Here is a 12668-nt window from a genome sequence, read left to right as displayed (position 1 = left end):
GTCTGTATGGTCACCATTGAATTCTTAGCACTAAGCCTGACACATAGGAGACATTCAATACCTGTTTGATCTAAGCCAAGTTGTATGTAGATTTTTTTTCCAGCCATCCATCCATCCATCCATCTATCCATCCACCCATCCATCCATCCATCCAACACCCATTTGCCAAGGGCATACTCTGTCCTTGGTACTGGATTGGGTTGGGTTTATAGAGACAAAGTCAGCTTCTTATAGCTCACATCCTAAGCAAGGGAGACAGTCATGGGTAACCCATAGTACCAGTGGGGACCAAATTTTCTGATAGAGAAGAGCCCTAGGAGCATGAGGTAGGCATTCAACTTGTGGGAGGTAAAGAAGGACAAAAAAAAATTCTGAAGGAAGGGCAGGCAAATCAAATAAAGACACAGATCATCTAGTTCAAAGCCGTGATTTTCCATTGTCTCTTTATAAAGTTTCTTTGGATAGTAACATAAGGACATGTGTAAAATAGCTAGCCCTTGGTATTTGCTCTCCAAAACACTTCAGTTGTCATCATTATCATCATCCTCACTGTTGTCAACACTGTTTGCTCTGCAGGGAAGGTAGAGGAGAGTACCTGTGTCTTGCTGGTTTGTGTTGCGCATTTACACCATCCTGTCCCATCTATGCTTAGGGCCAGGTCTCTTAGTTTCCTCAAAGTTTAGAAGGTGTGGGAGAAAGGAGTGACCTTTGTCATTGGAAGGTGGGGGAAAACTTCCAGGGTCCACAGGGGATCCTGAGGCTCTAGAGGACTTGAGAGGATAGTGAGGCAATTTGCTTGACTTTTGACCTTTCTTCCTGGGTCTTCCCCTCCTCAGTGACAGTTGGGCCTTGTGCCATCCACCAGGTGAGAACACAGCATTTGTCTCCTCTGGAGGACACAGCATCAAAGTGCCATCTTGAAAGCAGAGACCAGCCCTCACCAGACAACCAAACCTCCTGAATCCTTGATCTTGAACTTCTCAGCCTCCAGAACTGTGAGAAAATAAATGGTTGTTCTTTATAAATTACCCAGTCTCAGTTATTTTGTTATACCTGCACAAAATGAACTAAGACAGAAATTAGTCTTAGCATATTTGAGATAAGTGAAGAGGGAGTTCAGCTCTGGTGTGGACCTAAGTTTTTGAGGAGGGGTGCTAGGGGGCACCAGTGCTGGCTTTGGGAAGCACACTTTGTTCAGGGCATGGGACACATGCCCATCAATCCAGGCTCTCCCGAAGGCTCTTGATTATGAGTTCTGTCCTCATAGTAGATAGGAGACACTGCAGGCATTCACATGTGGGAAGACTGATGGGGAGCTCCAGCATTCAGATTTCCATCAAACCACACATCCTCAGCCTCAACGTGGTATGAACCAGCCCATGGCCAACACACCACTGTTTCTTTTTGTTGCAAGGTGGCCAGTTCAGATTGGCACTCAGAAAGGAAGGTTTCTAACTGAACCAAATGCCAACCAACAACATTCAACCTTCTAATCAGGAGACAATTTAGTGGTGAGTGAGTACTCCCAGGTCTGGCTGTATGCTAGTTACATGCAAAATAAAATCTAATAGATCAAATAAAATAATTCAAATACATTTATTTGTGCTTAATTAGGAACAAAGGGACTACAGTGTTCAACATCTCTATTCTCTTGGCATTTGGCTTCTAAAAATCACTGCTATGGCCTATGCAACTCCAAAACATGATTTTTTCCTACAAATTTGATCTCTCTCTCTCTCTCTCTCTCTCTCTCTCTCTCTCTCTGTGTGTGTGTGTGTGTGTGTGTGTGTGTGTGCTACAAATTATTGGGGAGTTTATAACCACATTTGATAATAAATTAACACATTGCCAGAATTTACACTTCTGGTCTAAAAAGCATAGAGGGAAGTGATCCAACACCTAACTTCTCTGCAGTGTAGGAAATTATTGAGTGAAAAGGGTCTGGCTGATTGGAAATTATATCCTCCTAACAAAAATCCACTGTGTTTCTCTCCTTCATATGCACGTGAACCCGTGTTATCTCATATTCTCTTGCTGTCTCTCATACGTGTGGTAGGAGGCAAAAGAAAAGGGTTTTCTGGAATGTTCTGGAGCTTATGGAAATTGTTTCCATTTTTCAGGCTTTTAGAGGTGGTAACAATGCAAAATACTACTTGGTTTTCAATGTGGCTCTGCTAGAGAGACATTGATTGTATCTTGTAAATGAATCTTGTCCAGACCTATATGGCCTAGTGAGTGTTATTGATTTCTAAGTAGTCATGCTGGAAGACTGTGCACCTGTTCCACAGGTGCTTTGGTTGCTCTAAACAAGCCATTCAATAACTCTCATTCTTCTTTTAAGATGGCCTTCAGGGTCATTTTACAAATTATACAAGAAATTTATTCTCATTATCATCCCAGCATTGTGCAGAAGAGCAAGCAGAGTGGTGAGACAGTAGAGTTCAAGGTACTCAGCCATCAGGCTAAACTCGTAATGACCTTGGGCTATTTTCCAACATTTAAAACCCTCCTCCCAAGACAACAATTTGACCTCATTAAGGAGATATAAAAAGAATGTGGCATAAGCTTGGGAAGTAACTTTTGTTCATTTGGTTGGTTTTCTTTCCAACTTTTATTTTAGGTTCAAGGAATAAATGTGCAGGTTTGTTACATGGGTAAATTGTGTATAGTGGGGGCTTTGTAGACAGATGATTTTGTCACTCAGGTAATCAGCATAATACCCAACTGGTAGTTTTTCAATCCTCACCCTCCTCCTAACCTCCACCCTCAAGTAGGCCTCTTTGTGTCCACATATACTCAATGTTTAGCTCCCACTTATAAGTGAGAACATGTAGTATTTGGTTTTATGTTCCTGTATTAATTCACTTGAGATAATGACCTCCAGCTTCATCCATGTTGCTGCCAAGAGCATGATTTCATTTTTATGGCTGCATAGTATTCTGCGGTGTATATGCACCACATTTTCTTCATCCAATCCATTATTGATGGGCATTTAGATTGATTCCATGTCGGTATTGTGACCAGTGCTGTGATGAACATGTGTGTGTGTGTCTCTTTATGATGGAATGACTTATATTCCTCTGGGTATGTACCCACTAATGGGATTGCTGTGTCAAATTATAATTCTAAGTTCTCTCAGAAATCTCTAGACTGCTTTCCACTGAATTAATTTTCTAATGACTGAAACTAATGGCTGAACTAATTTACATTCCCACCAGTAGTATATAAGCATTCCCTTTTCTCCACACCCTCGTCAGCACGTGCTATTTATTGATTTTATTAATAATATTTATTTTGACTAGTGTGAGGTGGCATCTCATTGTGGTTTAGATTTGCGTTTCCCTAATGATTAGTGATACTGAGCATTTTTTTAATATGCTTTTTGGCCATGTGTATGTCTCTTTTGAGAAGCGTCTGCTTATTTCCTTTGCCCATCTTTAAATGAGGCTGTTTGTTTATTGCTTGTTGATTTATTTAAGTTCCTTATAGATTCTGGATATTAGACATTTGTTGGGGTCTTCTGTGGTTCCACATGAATTTAAGGATTGTTTTGGCCATTTCTTAAAAAATGACATTGGAATTTCGACAGGAATTACACTGAATCTGTAGATTGTTTTGGGTAGTATGGGCATTTTCACAACATTAATTCTTCCAATTCATGAACATGCGATATCTTCCCATTTATTTATGTTTTCTTCAATTTCTTTCATCAGGGTTTTACAGTTTCAGTACATAGATCTTTTACCTCCTTGATTAAATTTAGACCTAAGTATTATTTTTTTTGGTTGCTATTGTAAGTGGGATTACTTACTTAATTTGATATTCAGATAGCTTGTTATTAGTATAAGGAAATGTTCCTCATTTTTGTATGTTGATTTTGTAATCTGAAACTTTACTGAATTTATCAGTTTTAACAGTTTTTTAGTGAAGCATTTATGGTTTTCTATACATAAGATCATGTCATCAGCAAATAGAGATAATTTTACTTCTTCCCTTGCTATTAGAATGTCTCTTATTTCTTTCTCATGCTTAATTGCTCTGGCTAGAACATCCAATACTATGTTGAAAAGAAGCGGTGAGAGTGGCATCCTTGTCTTGTCCCTGATCGTAGATTAACAGCTTTCAAATTTTCATCATTGAGAATGATGTTAGCTACGGGTTTGTCATGTATGGGCTTTGTTTTATTCAGATAATTCCCTGTATACCTAATCTGTTGAGAGTTTTTTCTTAATCATGAAAGAGCGTTGAATTTTGTCAAATAGTTTTTATGTATCTGTTGAGATGATCATATAATGTTTATCCTTCATTTCATTAATGTGGTATATTTCATTTATTGATTTGCATATATTGAAGCATCGTTGAATCCCAGGGATAAATCCTACTTGTTCTGGTAAATTATTCTTTCAATGTGCTCTTTAATTTAGTTTGCTAATATTTTATTGAGGATTTTACATCTGTGTTCACCAGGGATATTGGCTTGTAATTTTCATTTCTTGTAGCGTCCTTGTCTGGCCTTGGTGAAAAGGTAATGCTAGCCTTGTAAAACAAGTTCAGAAGTATTCTTTCTACCATGATTTTTTGGGAAGGATTCGTGAAGAATTTGTATTAGTTCTTCTTTAAGTGTTGGGAAGAATCAGTAGTGAAGCTGTTTGATTCTGGGCTTTTCTTTGGTAAGAGATTTTTTTTTTCAACTACTGATTCAATCCCTTACTCATGATTGGTCAAACCAGATTTTCTATTTCTTCATTCTTCATTCTTGATAGGTTGTATGTATCTAGGAATTTATCCATTTCTTCTTGGTTTTACTATTTGTTGGCATATACTTGTTCATATTAGTTTCTTATTATCGGTTGTATTTTGGTGGTATTAGTTGTAATGTCTCCTCTTTCATTTGTGATGTTATTTATTTGAGTAGTTACTCTTTTTTTCCTAGCTGGTCTAGCTAAGGGTTTGTCTTTTCTTTTTTAACCTTTTCAAAAAACCAACTTTCAGTTTCATCAATGTTTCTATTGTTTTTCTAGTCTCTATTTCAGTTATTTCTACTCTGATCTTTGTTATGTCCTTTCTTCTGCTAACTTTGGGCTTAGTTTGTTCTTTTACTAATTTATTGAGGTATAACAGTAGATTGTGATTTTTTTCCATATATAGGTATTTGTTGCTATAAATTTTCCTCTTAGGGCTGCTTTTCCTAACTTTTGGTATGTTGTGTTTTGATTTGTGTTTGTCTCAAGGTATTTTTTATTTCCTTTTTTATTTCTTCTGTGATCTATTAGTGTGCTCAGCATCACTAATCATTAGGGAAATGCAAGTCTATTTGCTGATGACATGATCTTATGTATAGAAAACCATAAATGCATCACCAAAAAACTGTTGAAACTGATAAATTCAGTAAAGTTTCAGGTTACAAAATCAACATACAAAAATGAGGAACATTTCCTTATACTAGTAACAAGCTATCTGAATAGCAAATTAAGTAGGTAATCCCACTTACAATAGCAACCAAAAAAATTAAATACTTAGGTCTAAATTTAATCAAGGAGGTAAAAGATCTGTGTACTGAAACTGTAACAGAAATATGTGCCACATATTTCTATATTTTCCAAGATTTCTCCTGTTATTGATTTATAGTTTTATGCCATTGAGATCTGAAATGATACGTGATATGACCTCATTCCTCTTACATGTGTTGAGATTTGTTTTGTGGCCTAAAATATGATCTACCTTGGAAGATGTTCCATGTGTACTTCAGAAGAGTGTGTATTTTGTTGTTGGATGGAATGTGCTGTATATGTCTGTCAGGTCCATTTGGTCTAAAGTATAATTCAAGACCAATGTTTCTTTATTAATTTTCTGTCTAGATAATATGCCCATTGTCCAAAGTGGGGTATTGAGGCACCATACTATAATAGTAACTCATTCTGTCTCTCCCTTCAGATTATTTAATAATTGCTTTACGAATTTAGGTGCTCCAATGTTGGGGGCATATATATTTGCAATGTTACAAATATATATTTGTATATTCTTTATTATTATGTAATGATGTTTGTCTCTTTTTATAGTTTTTGACTTAAAGTGTATTTTGTCTAATATAAGCATAGCTACACTTGCTCCTTTTAGTTTCCATTTGCATGGAATATCTTTTTGCATTCCTTTACTTTCAGCCTATGTGGGTCCTTACTAGTAAAGAAAGATTTTTCTTGTTTTTTTTTTTTTTCATCCATTGAGCCACTCTTTTTATTGGATGATTTAATTCATCTACATTCAATGTAATTATTGATAGTTTGGTAGGTCCCTTGTTTCTTTCCTCATCTTTTACTGTTTTCCTTTGTAGTTTGATGATTTTCTGTGGGGGTACACTTTGAAATCTTTTATTTTATATTTTGTGCAACTACTATAGGTTTTTGCTTTGTGGTTACCATCAGGCTTACATAAAACATGTTATCCTTAAAACGGATTACTTTAAGCTGACAATAATTGCTTTTAATTGCATACAAAACTCTACACTTTCACTTCCTTTCTCCCACCTTTTGTTTTTAATGCCATAATTTACATTTGTTCTTGTATTTATATTTTAAAGAATTTATTGGATCCACAGTTATTTTTAATAAGTTTGTCTTACAACCTTCCTAGTAGGAATAAAGTTACTTCACACCACCCTTTCAGAATTAGAGAATTCAGGGCTTAATTGAATCCTTATCTTACACAATTAAAAAATAAACTCAAAATGGATTAAAGACTTAAAAATAAGACCCAAAACTGTAAAAATGCTAGAAGAAAATAGTGGAAAATCTCCCTAACAGTGGTCTAAGCAATGATATTTTTGGATGTAACCCTGAAAGCACAGGAAACAAAAGCAAAAATAGACAATTGGGGTTATATTAAACTAAAAAGCCACTGCACAACGAAGGACACTACTAACAAAGTGAAGAGACAACTCATAGAATGGGAGAAAATATTTGCAAACCATACATCTGACAAGGAGTTAATATCCAAAACATAGAAGCAACTCTAACAACTTGATAGCAAAGAAACAAAAACCTGATTTAAAAATGGGTGTTATAGTTTGGATATTTGTCCCCACCCAAATCTCATGTTGAAATCTAATCCCCAATGTTGGATGTGAGGCCTGGTGGGAGATGTTTGGGTCATGGGAGAAGATCACTCGTGCTTAGTGCTGTCATCACAACCATGGGTTCTCACAAGATCCGGCTGATGTAAAGTGTGGCACCTCCCCTCTCTCTTGCTCCTGCTTTCACCATGCTTTGTGCCTGCTCCCGAGTAGCCTTCTGCCATAAGTAAAAGCTCCCTGAGGCCACTCCAGAAGCTGAGGAGATGCCGGGGCTATGCTTTCTGTATAGCCTTCAAACTGTGAGCCAATTAAACCTATTTTCTGTATAACTTACCAATCTCAGATATTAATTTCTCACAACAAAAGAATGATCTAACACAATGGGCAAAGGACTTGAGCAGACATTTCCCAAAGGAAGACACACAAATGGCTAACAGGTACATTAAAGAATGCTCAGCATCACTAATCATTAGGGGAATTCAAGTTAAAACCACAATGAGATATCACCTCACATCTGTTAATATGGCTTTTATCAAGAAGAAGAAAGATAAGAAAGACAAATACTGCATGATCTAACTTACATGTAAAAATCTAACAAAGTTGAACTCATAGAAATAGAGAGTAGAGAGGCTAAGAGTGGGCTGGGAGGGAGGGAATGAGGAGTTGCTGATGAAAGGGTACAATGTTTCAGATTGAGAGGGGAATGGGAGTTGTTAATCAAAGGGTACAAAGTTTCAGAGAGACAGTAGGGATAGATTTTGAGATATATTGCACACCAGGGTGACTATAGTCAATAACACTGCATTGTATATTTCAAAACAACTAAGAGAGTAAATTTCAAATGTCTTACCATAAAAAAGATAGGTAAGCAAGGTGATGGATGTGTTAATTAGCTTGATTTAATCACACTGATTGTATATATACGTTAAAACATCGTTTTAACACCTCACAGATGTATACAGCTATGATTTGACAATAAAACAATTTAACAGCCCACAGAACCACGTCCTAAATAAATAGTTATTATAAACTAAAATGAATAAAAGCAAAAAAAGACGTACATGAGGATGTGAATATACTTGGTCTATACCTGCCAGTGATGCTCTGGGACAAGAGGCTGAGAGAGTTGAGGTTTCTAAGAGGCTCTGTGGGGGCTTCCCTGCCTTCTTTGGCAGGGTCAGGCATTGCTGGCAAGGCAGGCTTTGATGTGCACTGTTCTTTGAGACCTGTTGTCTCCTCCTGGCCCTCGTCAAGGGGACTAAGTCAAGCAGTGAGGGGCAGAATCACAATTTAACAAATGCCACAGAAAGTTATTGTTGGCAGTTCCCTATGTAGAGCTAGTTCAAGAACCCTCCAAAAATCTTCCTTGTGGTTACCATGTCACTTTCAGATATGTCTCAAGAAGACTTCTGTTGGAACAGGAATACATTACCTGGTTGGAAGAATACATTAATCAATAGCAGCTACTAGTAGTTTTGCAGGAAGTAGCTCACCTCCTCACCAGAAAGCTGCTTCAAGGTTCTATGGACACAGAAGCCAGGATAAGGCTTTCTCAAGAGTGAAGGTTAGGAGGAAGGTAGAAAGGATGGGAAGATGGCAGAGGTCTAGCATACAAGACTCTCCCAGAAAGGCATTTGTGGGAGTAATGTAGGGACAATTAGAAACTTGAAGCTTGAGCCTGGGAAAGGAGACCTCTGGCAAACCATGTTTTCTTGTTTTATTAGGGTGCAGTCTTGTCCCATTTTCTACAGCACTGTTTCCCTCTCCTACCCATCTACTTTGGAGAGATGCAGAGGAGACAAATACAAAGAGGGGATTAAGTTTGAAAGAATTCTACTTTCTATTTTTTTCTGAGATGAACCCAAGGGTATTAAGTTTGAAAAAATTCTACTTTGTATTTTTTTTCTGAGATGAACCCAAGGTGATATTTCTCAAAGAGGTGATAAAAAACCTGTTATTTGAAATTGCAGTGTAGTGTCACTAAGAGGCTATTTCCTATTCAAGCCAAGAGGTTCCTGGAACCAAAGGAAATTTCTTTGTGCTTTTTCAGCTTGGTCTTGAGATTTCTGCCAGTGCCATGGGCCAAGGCAAGCAGCCTTCTGGGACAGTGGCCCTTTAAATGTCAACCAACTGCTGTCCTAGAAAGAAGAGAGAAAGACAATTAGTCTGAGCATGGCATTTGGGACTCCCTTTCCCAATACTGCTATGTATTTTGAATGCCCTTATTTATAGTTAAAATTTTCTAAGTCACCCAGGTGTGCAGGATTTGAACTATATTTTCTCATCAAATGCTTACTCTCAGAATCCAGTCTTATTCCTTTCAAGACAGTGCTTCCCACAGAAATACAAACTACCATCAGAGAATACTGTAAACAAATCTATGCAAATAAACTAGAAAATCTAGAAAAAATGGATAAATTCCTGGACACATACACCCTCCCAAGACTAAACAAGGAAGAAGTTGAATCTCTGAATAGACCAATAACAGGCTCTAAAATTGAGACAATAATTAATAGCCTACCAACCAAAAAAAGTCCGGGACCAGATGGATTCACAGCCGAATTCTACCAGAGGTATAAAGAGGAGCAGGTACCATTCCTTCTGAAACTATTCCAATCAATAGAAAAAGAGGGAATCCTCCCTAACTCATTTTATGAGGCCAGCAGCATCCTGATACCAAAGCCTGGAAGAGACACAACAAAAAAAAGATAATTTTAGACTAATATCCCTGATGACCATCAATGCAAAAATCCTTAATAAAATACTGGCAAACTGAATCCAGCAGCACATCAAAAAGCTTATCCACCATGATCAAGTTGACTTCATCCCTGGGATGCAAGGCTGGTTCAATATATGCAAATCAATAAACATAATCCATCACATAAACAGAACCAATGACAAAAACCACATGATTATCTCAATAGATGCAGGAAAGGCCTTTGACAAAATTCAACAGCCCTTCATGCTAAAAACTGTCAATAAACTAGGTATTGATGGAACGTATCTCAAAATAATAAGAGCTATTTATGACAAACCCACAGCCAATAACATACTGAATGGGCAAAAGCTGGAGGCATTCCCTTTGAAAACTGACACAAGACAGGGATGCCCTCTCTCACCACTCCTATTCAACATAGTGTTGGAAGTTTGGCCAGGGCAATCAGGCAAGAGAAAGAAATAAAGGCTATTCAATTAGGAAAAGAAGAAGTCAAGTTGTACCTGTTTGCAGATGACACGGTTGTATATTTAGAAAACCCCATCATCTCAGCTCAAAATCTCCTTAAGCTGATAAACAACTTCAGCAAAGTCTCAGGACACAAAATCAATGTGCAAAAATCATAAGCATTCCTATACACCAACAATAGACAAACAGAGAGCCAAATCATGAGTGAATTCCCATTCACAAGATGAAGAGAATAAAATACATATGAATCCAACTTATAAGGGATGTGAAGGATCTCTTCAAGGAGAACTACAAACCACTGCTCAAAGAAATAAAAGAGGACACAAAGAAATGGAAGAACATTCCATGCTCATGGATAGGAAGAATCAACATCATGAAAATGGCCATACTGCCCAAGGTAATTTATAGATTCAATGCCATCCCCATCAAGCTACCAATGACTTTCTTCACAGAATTGGAAAAAACTAAAGTTCATATGGAACCAAAAAAGAGCCTGCATTGCCAAGACAATCCTAAGCAAAAAGAACAAAGCTGGAGGCATCACACTACCTGACTTCAAACTATACTACAAGGCTACAGTAACCAAAACAGCATGGAACTGGTACCAAAACAGATATATAGACCAATGGAACAGAACAGAGGCCTCAGAAATGACACCACACATCTACGACCATCCGATCTTTGACAAACCTGACAAAAACAAGAAATGGGGAAAGGATTCCCTGTTTAATAAGTGGTGCTGGGAAAACTGGCTAGCCATATGTAGAAAGCTGAAACTAGATCCCTTCCTTACACCTTATACAAAAATTAATTCAAGATGGATTAAAGACTTAAATGTTAGACCTAAAACCATAAAAACCCTAGAAGAAAACCTAGGCAATACCATTCAGGACATAGGCATGGGCAAAGACTTCATGACTAAAACACAAAAAGCAGTGGCAACAAAAGCCAAAATTGACAAATGGGATCGAATTAAATTAAGGAGCTTCTGCACAGCAGAAGAAACTACCATCAGAGTGAACAGGCAACCTACAGAATGGGAGAAAATTTTTGCAATCTACCTGTCTGACAAAGGGCTAATATCTGGAATCTACAAAGATCTTAAACAAATTTACAAGAAAAAAACAAACAACCCCATCAAAAAGTGGGCAAAGGATATGAACAGACACTTCTCAAAAGAAGACATTTATGCAGCCAACAGACACATGAAAAAATGCTCATCATCACTGGTCATCAGAGAAATGCAAATCAAAACCACAATGAAATGCCATCTCACACCAGTTAGAATGGCGATCACTAAAAAGTCAGGAAACAACAGATGCTGGAGAGGATATGGAGAAATAGGAACACTTTTACACTGTTGGTGGGAGTGTAAACTAGTTCAACCACTGTGGAAGACAGTGTGGCAATTCCTCAGGGATCTAGAACTAGAAATACCATTTGACCCAGCCACCCCATTACTGGGTATATACCCAAAGGATTATAAATCATGCTACTATAAAGACACATGCAGACGTATGTTTATTGCAGCACTATTCACAATAGCAAAGACTTGGAACCAACCCAAATGTCCATCAGTGATAGACTGGATTAAGGAAATATGTCACATATACACTATGGAATACTATGCAGTATTGCATGAACAAGGATGAGTTCATGTCCTTTGTAGGGACACGGATGCAGCTGGAAACCATAATTCTGAGCAAACTATCACAAGGAAAGAAAACCAAACACCGCATGTTCTCATTCATAGGTGGGAATTGAACAATGAGAACACTTGGACACAGGGCAGGGAACATCACACCCCGGGGCCTGTCATGGGGTAGGGGGCAGAGGGAGGGATAGCGTTAGAAGAAATACCTGATGTAAATGATGAGTTAATGGGTGCAGCAAACCAACATGGCACATGTATACCTATGTAACAAACCTGCACATTGTGCACCTGTACCCTAGAACTTAAGGTATAATAATAAGACAAACCAGAAAAAAGCAAAAATTCTAATATTCACCTACCTCTTTTATTAGCTGTGGAGTTTTCAGGTAAAAAATAAATGTTTAATTGGAAAAAAAAAAGTGCTTCCTTGCTAGTGGGTTAATAGCATCCAACTGGTAGATTGTTGTATGGATTATATGCTGTAATGTCCCTAGAAATCTGGAACTCAAGAGTCTGGTCTCTGTGCCTATTGTGCTATATAACCTTTCACATTTTGTGTAACCTCTTCTGGCTCGCTTTTCTCAATGGCAAAATAATAATAATAATTCAGGCATGTACTGTCTAGTTTTTTTTATGTTTACTTGGCGTTTTCTGCTCTTTAGTGATAGGGAAAATAAAAGCATACATTGGCAAACAATGTAAAACCTTATTCAAAAACAGATGGAAACTAGGAGGATGCGGACAATCATCAGTGAGGCTCC

The 12668-nt window shown here is 37.6% G+C and overlaps 1 long non-coding RNA gene across 1 annotated transcript in view; it reads right to left on the bottom strand.

Annotated features, from left to right (window-relative positions):
- Positions 1 to 425: 425 nt before the first annotated feature.
- The window catches only part of LOC134739563 (uncharacterized), a 34473-nt gene continuing 22230 nt past the window's right edge, over positions 426 to 12668 (bottom strand). Inside the window, exons 2-4 of the long non-coding RNA XR_010126339.1 lie at positions 9591 to 9752; positions 8131 to 9207; positions 426 to 993 (exon numbers count right to left, since the gene is read on the bottom strand). This is a non-coding gene — a long non-coding RNA (uncharacterized LOC134739563). The remainder of the gene's footprint in view (positions 994 to 8130; positions 9208 to 9590; positions 9753 to 12668) is intronic.

This window comes from Pongo pygmaeus, chromosome 4 (genome assembly GCF_028885625.2).
Source record: "Pongo pygmaeus isolate AG05252 chromosome 4, NHGRI_mPonPyg2-v2.0_pri, whole genome shotgun sequence".
Taxonomy (NCBI): Eukaryota; Metazoa; Chordata; class Mammalia; order Primates; family Hominidae; genus Pongo; species Pongo pygmaeus.
Note: the sequence above shows the minus strand (reverse complement) of the source record. Positions and strands in the feature narration are given on the sequence as shown.